Here is a 12,101-nt window from a genome sequence, read left to right on the forward strand (position 1 = left end):
TTGGCCAAGATCTCTGTCGGTAAAAGCAACACGTGTTCTCGCCACAACTCTGCCCCATCCCCCCACCCCCCGCTGGTGTCTAAACATTCTGGGGATCTTGAGATGCATCAAATCAAATAAATCTTGTTGGAAGTTTTTTAATGTTTCCTAATACTTTTTAGAGCCCTTGTTTTTCAATGTCATAGCAAACTATCGTGTGTGATGTTAAGACTATGAGGCATGGAATCTGGTCGGTAAATGCAGACTCTGCCCTTTACTGACTGAAGAGCCCTTGGGCGGGTTTTTAAAATTCTCTGCACCTTTACTCTCTCACCAGCAAATCACAACTATTACCTCCCTTCCACAATTGTTGATAAGGACTGAAACTAGTAATGCTCACAAAGCCTTTGACATGGAATTTTAGTTAAGAATGCATGGAGCATCACCATTATTGCAATGATAGTAGTGATCTTTAGTTTCTGATATAGTCCTCTCATACTGGATAATAATAGCTTCTTTTTTGGGTCTACAACGTGGATTGAAACTGAAATTATTTTCCAGCTCATAGAGAGAAGATTATAAGAGATATACATGTGATGAACACTCAATAAATGGTCACATACTTTAAAAAAAAAAAAAAAGTATTTCAAGCCTTAAGAAGATGGTTGAATTTGATAATGTGCAGTGAACATGTTACTGGGAGCCTGAGTCACCCAAAGCCTCCCCATTCCAAATGTCCCTTGACCGGCTGTTCCAACCCTTGGAGTATCCCACCTGAGAGAAGTGTCTTTGTGTGTCTGAGACTTTGGGCCATGCCTTAGTTCATGCCAACAACGTGATTAACTGTGAATGCCTTTTTTGTACATCGGGTATGGGGACACACCCTGTCAGTTTGAGCTCTCATGGTGGTGGGTGAGGAAGGAGGAGCTGAGGACTGCATGTCTGGGTGACGGGCTCCTCCCCACCCACAAAAATCCTGGACACCAAGGCATGGGCGAATTTCCCTGGTTGGCCACACCTGGTGCGTGTTATCACACATTGCCAGGAGAATTAAGCTCTGTCAGGACAACTGGGCAGCATGCGTGCGAGGGGTCCAGAGCACCTGCCCTCCACCCAGTGCACCTTTCTCCTTTGCCGACTTTAATCGGTTTTCTTTCACTGTAACAAACTATAACTGAGCGTAACAGCTTTGTTGGGGCCCATGAGTCCTTCTGGCAAATTACTAATCCTGGAGGTGGTCGAAAGGACTCCCAAAACAGTATATAAAAACACTAATACTTGTTTTGTATGCACCTGATATCGATGTAAGTTCTTCACATGTATTAACTTACTTCATTTTCACAACCCTAAGGAGTGGTGCTATTATGATCTCCGTGGCAGAGTGGTTCAGCTGAATGATCTAATGTTCCTTCCACCTCACTGCAAAAATAACTTTCTGCCTCAGATTCTTATCTCCATTCAGGCTGTGTATGTACCACAGAACATTTAAAGAAACTAAGCAGCAAATGCATACAGTTGTCTCCAAACAGTCGATTTTGATGAGAAAAATCAATCCGTCCGAACAGTGCAACTTTAGGTACCAAGCTTAACCTGAAAATGAAATGTAGGGGCACCTAGCTGGCTCAGTCGCTCAGAAGCTGCTGACTCTCAGGTCGTGAGATCACGCCCCATGGTGAACTCTGCACTAGGCTCAGAGTCTCTGAAGATTCTCTCTCCTCCCTCTGCTCCCCCCCCCTCCTGCTCTCAAATAAACACATAAATCTTTTTTTAAAACATAAAATGAAATAGATTCATTTACTCCTGGGACAGGGCAGAGGAAGCCCCAGCTTGGAGTCTAGCTCAGTTCTTTTACACGTTTCCTATGCATTTCCCCCTGCTTTAGCGAAGGGCTTGGGTGTGTGTATGTGTGTGTGTGGGGGGGGGGGGGACTGTGGCGTAGAGTGATAGATTTATATCAGGAACAGAAAAGCCAAAAGCCCAGGGCGCTTGGGTGGCTCAGTCGAATAAGTGGCTGCCTTTGGCTCAGGTCCTGATCTCAGGGTCCTGGGATCCAATCCCGAGTCAGGCTCTCTGCTCAGTGGGAAGTTTGCTTCTCCCTCTCCCTCAGTGCTTTTTCACTCTCAAAGAAATAAATAAGATCTTTAAAAAAAGAAAATCTGAAAACTCAGAATGCATTAAAACAAGTCTGAAGAATACCAGAGGGACACAGCTGCCTCCTCAGCCACCTCTTTCTGGCACATGACAGTTGCCAGCTTTGTCCTTGGGCCCCCGGGAGAGTGGAAGATACTGATGGCTGTCCCACTTCAGAGATCTTACACTGCACGTCCCTTCTTTCATGCCAGTTGGCTCTATTTTAACAGGGCCAGGGAATCACAGCCACAGCTAGACAAGACCCCTCAGTGATCCATCGAGACTGACCCAGTAAGGGGTCATGCAGCCTCTTCTTGAACTTCTTCCAACTTGAGAACCTCACTCCTCCATGCCCCTAGAGGGGCAACTCTACTGGAAAGTTCTTCCTTTTGGGGTTAAAGCCTCTGCCTTCAGCTCAGGTCATGATCCCAGGGTCCTCGGATCGAGCACCACATCGGGCTCTCTGCTCAGCGGGGAGCCTGCTTCCTCCTCTCTCTCTCTCTCTGCCTGCCTTCCTGCCTACTTGTGATCTCTGTCTGTCAAATAAATAAATAAAATCTTGAAAAAAAATAATTGGAAGAAAGATCTTGCTTTCCCTGAACTCAAACTCATCTTTTTGCAGCTTCTACATACTATTTCTGGCTCTGTCTGCTGCAGCCATCAGTGTCGTGTAACCCACCTGGCCCACATAATCAGGCTTTAAGTGTTTATCTAGTGCTCTCGTCACCAGCTAGACCCCAAGACCTGCCCTTTCACTGTGCACCTGCTTATACGCGCTGACTTTTGTCCCGCATTTTTCCTTAAGCTCTTCTTTCCAGTTCTCCTCTTGACTCAGGCACATAAAACCAGAACACCCCCCCCTCCAGTGACAGCCACTGCCCTAACAAGACCTCCAGCCTGCCCAGACCACCCACACCAGCTTGAGCCAAACGCCCTCCTCACGTCTGCACAGAAGGGCCATGGAGTGACGTCCAGAACTACCGACAGCTACCTTCCTCTCGTGATCCCAAGAAGGAGCACAAGCCTCATTTACAAAACATACAAATTATGGATAGGCGTGTTCAACCTTATGCCCACCTCTACATAGGGTGACAAGGATCTGCCTTTTAAATATTCACCCCAATCCCACCTAAAAGAAGCCTATCTGCCCTTCTTGGGGAGTCATGCCTTTGGAAGTTATACCCTTGGGATCTCCTTATTTGTTGCAGGTCAAGTTTCCTTTGTGTGACCACTCACCTGGGTGCAGTTTCTACTGGCCACTCACCAAGTTGCAAACTCCCATTGGTTGCATGACACCCTCAGCCCTCTCCAGGCCATCACCGAGGCTAACCGATTCCTCTTGTTAGATTTGCCAAGATTTCTAAAATTACCCCTGGGAAGCTCTCCTGCATCTCTTTATCAACTCGTTGCCCACAGGGTGTCACCTCAAAACGGAGGGAAGTTATTGCTTCCCTTTTTTTCCCCTCGCTGTATGTTTCTGTGGAAGCATAGAAAATGCGCCTAGAATCGCATTAGCCTTTCTGGCACTCAAACAACATAGCTGAGGAAAATTTAGTTATATTTGCATATGCTGCTGATAAACCGTTTCTTTTCCATCCTGAAGGTGTGTGGTTGAAGATTCAATTTCTTATTTTTAAATTTGGCTCAGATCTCCATTCTATCTCTGGGTTTTTTGTTTCTGGTTTTGGGGGGTTTTTTGGGAGGGGGGAGTTCTTGAAAATTGTTATCCATCCAAATCATTGTCTGTGACTTTAACAAGTATTGGATTTGTTTCCAAACTTTCCCCACCCCTATTTGGGGAGTACTTATGGGGGGAAAAATCTACAAATTGTCAAATACTGAATTTTCAAACAAAAAATCATTTATTTTTACTCACTTATAGCAAGAAATGTTTGAGAATGTCTCCTGATATATGCTAGGGACTGTGAGCAAATATTCAGGAACTGTACTTCTCTTGTGGAAATATTGTTTCAGTTACCCAGTGTGAGAGGAACAAACAGATGTGGGGTTACTCTGATAGGCACCCAGAGGAGAGAGTGTTTGGAGGTGAGGCACACTAGCTCTAGCAGGACAGGAAGGAAGGAAAAATCTATCATTGGCACAGTGACATCATTCACGGTCCCGGTTCAGATGACCCTCTTCCCTTCCACTTGGAGTCAAATTTAGATCGATGTGATTTCTTTCAATAGCTGTACTGACAGCAGGCACACAAGAATGGAGGCTTTCTTATCTCGGTCAATACACTGTGTGTCTTGGGGGAGCGAGGGGTAACAATTGAACAATACGGAGACGCTGAGCGTGAGGGACCGAATGAAACACTTTCTTTCTTATCTGTGTTTCCCCTGATTGAATAGATGACCAGAGCCTTTTTTACTTTTGGCAGGATGTATTCCATTTACCTGGACACACAACAGACATTTGATATAAGAAGCACTCTACACTGTGAGAGAGCCGAAATTCGGAAAACAGAAAGCAAATGTTGCTTTTTTTAAAAAGCTGGTATAAATAAACGAAACCCAGAGAAACACCCTTCTTAAATGTTGCCCTCTGGACATTTAGCAGAGTCAAAGCACTCTGAGAATACTGATCACCAACTCACTGATAAAAATGTCTCCACCACATGTACACAGAGGGCTCAGAAATGGTGCGTTTAGCGCTTTAACCCCGCGACTAGCCGCTCGCCTTGCTACTCCCCTGCCCAGGTCACACTTGGAGGTAATCTCTCCATTCAGTGGCTTTGCCAAGAAGCTGAACACTTTCCCAAGACGCTGAACACTTCCACTGACATAAACGTTTTGGACTTTTCTCTGTGGTCCTCTTTGCAACACTGAAAACAAGCTTGACCCCAAGGGCGGACAGGGTGGGGGCGAGGGACCATGAGGGGGAATCTGAGCCATTTTAGCCCTGATTATCTCAGTGGTGTAGCAGACTACCCTGACAAAGCCTTCATTCTAGCCTCCATCGCTGAGTTTTGTTTTCCTGCCATCACATTCGTTCCCTCCCCCCACCCTCTCTCGCATTCCCTCGCCCTTCTACCCTCTACCTTCTTCACTCCTCCAATGTTTGCAACTCTCCCCACTCCATATCATCAAAGGTCTCTAGCCATGGTGGAATTTTACAGATTCTGAAGCCAAGTAAATTCCAGAAAGAACAAGATGAAGATGGGAAACATTCACCGTGAGGTAGTCCATTCTGCAAAGACTCATGTTGCATTGAGACTTATAAGACTTTGTTGCGCTGCTTTGTCTCCACAGCCATCACCACATAGTCTTCTTACTAATGAACTGCCATTGCCTGGCATTCGCTATTGGACCCCGGATAAGGGCACAGCAGCTATGCCCTTCAACCTGCGTCAAGAGTCACAGGAGGCCCGAGAGGTAAGGAGACTTGGAGGCAATTAAGTCAATCCCTCCTTTAACTCAGGTCCTGACCACTTGTTTTCCAGAGACCAACCTTTAACTCAGGTCCTGACCACTTGTTTTCCAGAGACCAACCTCGTCACTTCACCAGGAAGGACTCCACAGTCCTGGTTTTACTTCTTAAAATCAAGGATGGTCTTGGTTTTTAGACTAGCACAGAATTGCCTAACATCCTAGTGAGCTTATCTAACGAATTTTAAGCAGAAAGAGTATTTTCCTAAAAATGTATCTTTAAATAATTTTTCTAAGTAATTCTTTTTTTAATTTTTAATTTTTTATTATCATACAATGTATTATTAGCCCCAAGGGTACAGGTCTGTGAATCGCCAGGTTTACACACTTCACAGCACTCACCATAGTACATACCTTCCCCAATGTCCATAACCCAACCACCCTCTCGCTACCCCTCTCCCCCAGGAAACCCTCAGTTTGTTTTGTGAGATTAAGAGTCTCTTATGGTTTGTCTCCCTCCCAATCCCATCTTGTTTCATTTTTTCCTTTCCTACCCCACAAGTCCCCCACTTTGCCTCTAAACTTCCTCATATCCGGTCTTCTAAGTAATTCTACCAAGCCTCTTTTTCTCCCTGTGATTTCAAGTATCAAAGAAATTCCCCTGGCGAGCTCCAGCCTGGGCTTGAATGATGGCTCCATCCCTGTCTTTGTGCTCCTGGGCAGACGCCACCCTCTCCTGTGTAAGATGGAGACATGATACCGTGCCCAGTGGGAATAGAGAATTAGATGGGTAGGGACATGTAAAGTGTTCAGCTAAACGTATTCACTCACTTTTAGTTTTTATTAGTCTACCCCTTTTGCAGATAAGAAAATTAAGGTCCAGAAATATTGAGTTCTTTTATAAATTGAGCCACAAAGCATGAATTCAACTCAAAGTTTCCATAGCTTCTTTGTGAAATTTACAAGAGAGAAAGATGTGTACTGGTGCATCATGTAACTTAACACTAAATGAAGAAGTAACATTTCAAAATTGATAAAGACCAACATTTTGGAGCATTGGGTATGATGCAAAAATAATGAATACTGTTATGCTGAAAATAAATTAAAAAATTTAAAAAAAATCAAAATAAGTGATGAGGCTATTCCTCGTAATGTTAGCCTTATGACCTTACTCTATGTTTTTAGAAGTAACACAAACTCTTCCATCTGATTAACAATTTTTTTTAAGGATTTTATTTATTTATTTGGCAGGTGGAGATCACAATTAGGCAGAGAGGCAGGCAGAGAGAGAGAAAGGAGGAGGCAGGCTTCCCGCTGAGCAACAGAGCCCAATGTGGGCTCAATCCTGGGACCCTGGGATCATGACCTGAGCTGAAGGCAGAGGCTTTAACCCACTGAGCCACCCAGGCGCCCCTGATTGGCAATTATTTATGTAGTTTTCAGTGCAACATAATTTCAGTTGCTTCCAACTGCATAAAGCAATATGCAGCTTCTTTCTACCATAACACCTTTGCTAATGGCCTTGATAAGCAGTTCAAGGAATATCTGTAAGACATATGCTCTGTTCCCTAACAAACATTCCATAATCAAAATCATTGTTGCAACAACCTGATCATGCTCACTGGGAACAATTAATGTTTACTGAACCAAATAAATCATGAATCATAAATCATGGTTTTAAAAGATTCACCTAAATACTTCTCACAGAAAGCAGTAAAGTTTTACCTTATCAAAGTGAAGAAATAAACAAACCTTCCTCGACAAGGACAATACCATTCGCCACATTTACTTAACTGCAAATATAAAGAAACCGACTCAAGAAAAATATTCTATTACTTTTGAAGCGAACTGTTTTTAGAGAGCGCTAAATATTCAGCTTAGCTCTTGCGTATATGTACCATAACTCAAATTTAAATGTATAATGTATTTCTACTTAACTGTGATGAGCTTGGGCACTGCCGACTAATCTTATAACAAGGAAGAAAGAGCCAAGAAAAACCACATGCACCTTCAGAAAGGACGAAAGCAGTTGCTTTTGTGAAATTAGGCTGGCAAGTGAATAGGATTAGAGCAACACGGTCCCACACGGAGCCCTAAGCACACACAATTATGGAGGACTTGAGATGGGGCTGGTCTGAATTGAGATGGTCTGTAAAGGTATTGAATACACTGGATTTTAAAGATAATATAAAAAAATAAATTATAAAGTGTCTCATTAATACATTTTAAAATTGTATATTGAAATCATAATTTTTGTATATGTTGGATTAAATGAAACATTATTAAAATTAATATCGCCTGTTTTTTTTTTTTTTTTTTTTGTAATGTGACTACAAGACAACTCAAACAGCTTTACGTGTGTGGCTTGCATTGCGATTCTATTGGGCAACCTTGGTCTAGAGCCTTGTTTACTCCATCATGCTTGTGGCTGAGCCCAGAGTAATATACTAATCCTCATTCAGAAATGCATAGTCATTTCCAAGGGCCTCAGCAACATTATTATCTGTCATCGCCAACATCCCTGCTCTAAGCTCATTCCACACTTTAACCCATTTGACCTCCCACTGACACACACAAAGTCCTGTGGGACTTGAGAGCCATTTTCTGAGTATCACTGTTGTTGCTTGAACTAGAAAGAAATTTCCTTAGTTTAGACTCCATTAATTTGCTGTCATTTAGATGAAGGTTCACATGTAACTTTATTATATCTCTAAATGAATAAATAAAATGAAAAAACTTTAGGAAGGAATTTTTACTACCTAAAGAAAAAGAAAGAGGTTCTTCCTGCCCAGGTAGCAAAATTAATACTGACTTTACGTTATGACTGCCGATATTTTTTGCTGTTCTTTATAAGGGGGCCAGGAGAACTGAGCTGATGAAAGATTACTAGGCTCGGGATTAAGTGCTTCTTCTTGTCAGCATGTCACTAACTTGAGGTGGGCTCTGTGGAGTACCTCACTCAGCTTCTCTGGCCCCACGTCCTTCACCTGTAAAATGACAATCTTGGATGAGGTAATATATTTAGCCTCCAAGATTCCATGAACTCCACCAGACTGGAGCCCACCATTTGTTCTTAAAAATCATTAAATCTTGAAAATCATTTTTTCACATTTCTCCAGTTTAGACATTAAGCTCACATTGCCTAAGTCCCTCTCTGTCTTTGTTTTGCCTCCTTCTAGAAAAGCATAAAAATACTAAAAATGCCAAGAGTTGTCCAGGACTTGGAATGCCTTTCCTGAAGTTAGTATGTGCCCAACGTATTTAGATATCAGGGGTCAAAACAATTTATCTTTTGAAAATCTTTTTTGCTTCTATAAGTTTCTAAATGTTGAATTCAAAGTTGCCAGAGGCCACTTAATAGCTATTTTCCTGTGTCAATGTTCAAGTGTTTTAGTTTGTTTAAACTATCACACTGCGGGCCCTTGGGTGGCTCAGTTGTTTGAGCTTCTGCCTTCCGCTTAGGTCATGATCCCAGGGTTCTGGGATCGAGTTCCGCCTCAGGCCCCTAGCTCAGCAGAGATTCTGCTTCTTCCTCTACACCACCCGCTTGCTCATGGTTTCTCTCTGTCTCTCAAATAAATAAATAAGTAAAATCTTTAAAATAAAGACAGTAAAATATCTTATTGCTACACATGTGTGCATGGATCGTAGATTCGTGCTGCAGAGGGTAGATGCCACAGGACCTGTAACCACTAAGGGTTTTCCAGGATGCCCCAAAATTCCCCTCGGTGCTTGTTCGCCACCGTCTCAAGTCTGTTTGAAAGTGTTTTGAAAGAAATTTCAACACATACTTGATTTGTCTATTTTTAGAATTATCTCCTCCAGGAGACTGCCCCATCTCCACGGCTGGTTATAATTATTGTCACCCCCACCATCATCACCATCAACAGCCACCACAACCGTTCTTTGAACACTACTGCTTGCCAAACTGCGCACTAAATAGCACTGAGCCCGCATTATCTTTGTTTAAAACTCACGAGGATCTTCAGAGGTGGGGTTCATTCCATTTTGCAGATCATGCAATCAAGCCTCTGAGAAGCTGATTTACTTGCTCCAGATCGTCCTAGTTAGCTGTGGAACTAGAATCTGAACCCAAATGTAAGTCGACAGTCTACGTTCTTGAACACTATGCTTTCCTGTGCAAAAATTATCTAAAATTTAGTAAGAAACCAAAGGACATTATATATATATATATCAGGAACTGGTAATAGTCAAGTTCTCAGAGAAGCCTTTCTCCTGCTTTCTCCTGTTGTTATTGACGAATCCAAAAGTTAGCACAATTGTCTGTTTGTATAAAAACTTGATTTTAGGCAAGTGAATGAAATCAGCAAAGGAAATAGCAGAACTTCATTCAGGAAAAAAATGTGTTGTAAGAATCACAGCTAATGTGATTGTATCTCTATCTCTAATAACCAGCAGGATATTTAATAATACTTCAATATTCTTTCTTCTAAATGTACAGCATTCATGCAAATAGCTGGGAAGGCCTATACAAGAGTGCAGTGGGGTCAATAGAAAATGTAGAGGCTGAAGAAAGGAAGCAGCTTGGGCTTGACCAAGAACAGAGCTCAGCTGCCAGAAGACGGGCCAGTCCGGGCACCCGGATGTGGGGGCAGGCAGGGATGGGGGAATGGCGCCCAGAAAGGCCGAGGTGGAAACTGGCAGGTGCAAATGGACATTCTGCTTAATTTATTTACAAAGGAGTTTATCACCCTTTATGAAGCTATACATTCCTGTCATAGTAACTCCCAGTTTCTTGGCTGTAAAATGGAGAGAACATTACCATATTCTCCACAGGGCTATGAGAGGTAAAAAAAATATAATAAAGTGCTTGCAGGTCTTTCAAGGAGAAACAATTTCAATTGGAAGGCTTTATCATTTTACAGACACGTTCCTGAGTATGGTCTTCTGGTGTGAACAAGTAACACCCTGCTTGTCTGAGATAGCCTGATAGCCCGTGTCTGCCCACAGAGGAAACCAAAGACCAAAAACTGAGAACAGAGAGAGATGGAGCAGATTATTTACGTTATAAAGGAATTTTAACCTCACCGAGCAATTTACTAAAATATTCCTATTTAGCAGAGTCACCCGAGGACACCAGAAGGGTGAGGATATTCAAGGTCGTCCCTAGCGTTGTTGACCCCAAATGCTTCATGAGAACCCCAGGTGTCAGGGTGAGTCTAGAGTCATCTTAGGACCCCTTCCCTATCTGAGCCAGTCAGCTCTCCCTGCGATCATTCCAGATTCTGCACGTGTTGGGGGTGGGGGGTTTCCCAAGGTTTGAGGAATAGAATACACTGTGATAAGTACTTAGACATGGACTCAGCTGTTCTGAGATGGTCCCAGGAGCATTCAAATCATACGTTTTTCACACACAGATATTTCTGGAGAGGTTTTTTCCCCGACTCCCCATCATAACTTAAAATAGCATCGCTGCAAATGGCTGCAGGTGTCCGCACCACCTGCTTTGAATGGAGTCATCATTCCTTAGAATTAGACCCACACAAAGAGCCACTAGTCAGTTTCAGAGCATCCCTAATTGTTCCTAATTACTCTCCTCCCTCTGAAATTGGTGATGCACCCCCTCAGAGGAGCTCCTTTGGTAGAACTGGCATATAATGTTCTGAAGCAGGTCGAGAAATACCAAAAGCTGTCAAGAACCAAGACAATGAGGATGACTCATGCTATCTGAGTTTGAAGAAGACAGCTAGAGTTCTCGATAAAAACTACCTTTCCAAAGTCTATTTTTTTTGCGTCCAATGACAATATGTTAAAGGGTCTTTTTTGATATTACTCCAGGAGTCTGAATATCAATTTTCTTCCTGAATGTCTGCATGTTCCCCACTCACAGTGGGGACTGAGGATGACACAGTACATGGCGAGCGTGATGGCGGAAGTTGCTTTTCAAAGGGAAGACTGGAGCTGGTGGGAATGGGCACAGACAGCCGGGACAGCTGCAGGAGTTTGAGAAGGCACACACCCCCCACCCCCACAAAGTTGCTTTAGAAACCCTTGTGGAATGAATGGAGGGATGAACACACAAATAGAGGGAGAAAAGTTCTGATAAAGGAGACAGAGCATTTGACTTGGAAAGAAGAGAACGAAATTTATGACATTTTGCCACCTACGGGCTCTGTCACCTGGGCTAAGTCATTTAACCTCTGTGTACTTCAGCCACGTTATCTGTAACATGGGAATAATCCTCTATTTTTATCTACTTTAAATCTATTCTTTAAGGAATCTACTTTTTTAAAAATCTGTGTTTTTTTTTTTTTTTTTTTTTATTCTGAACACCTGAAAGGCTCTGTTGTCAAGAAGTTTCAGAACAGGGATGTCTGGGTGGCTCAGTTGGTTTAACATCAGCCTTCGGCTCAGGTCAGGATCCCAGGGTCCTGGCATCGAGTTCCACATCAGATTCCCTGCCCTGCTTCTCCCTCTGCTTGCTGCTCCCCCTGCCTGTGTTCCGTTTACTCTGAGAAGTAAAATCTTTAAAAGAAAAAAAAAAAAAAAGGAAGGCAGCTCAGGACAAGTCCAGGGACATGTGTCTCTACACTGGCCTATAGGAAAATAGTACAGTCTGGGGCCTTGCCACCTTTAAGCATCTTTAGCGTGGTCCCCAGA

General features: G+C 43.0%; 1 protein-coding gene across 1 annotated transcript in view; it reads right to left on the reverse strand.

The window, feature by feature from the left end:
* CLVS1 (clavesin 1) overlaps positions 1-12,101 on the reverse strand; it is a 181,937-nt gene that overhangs the window by 2,544 nt on the left and 167,292 nt on the right. The gene's annotated exons all lie outside the window — the stretch shown is intronic.

Source organism: Mustela nivalis (assembly GCF_964662115.1).
Source record: "Mustela nivalis genome assembly, chromosome: 2".
Lineage (NCBI taxonomy): Eukaryota > Metazoa > Chordata > Mammalia > Carnivora > Mustelidae > Mustela > Mustela nivalis.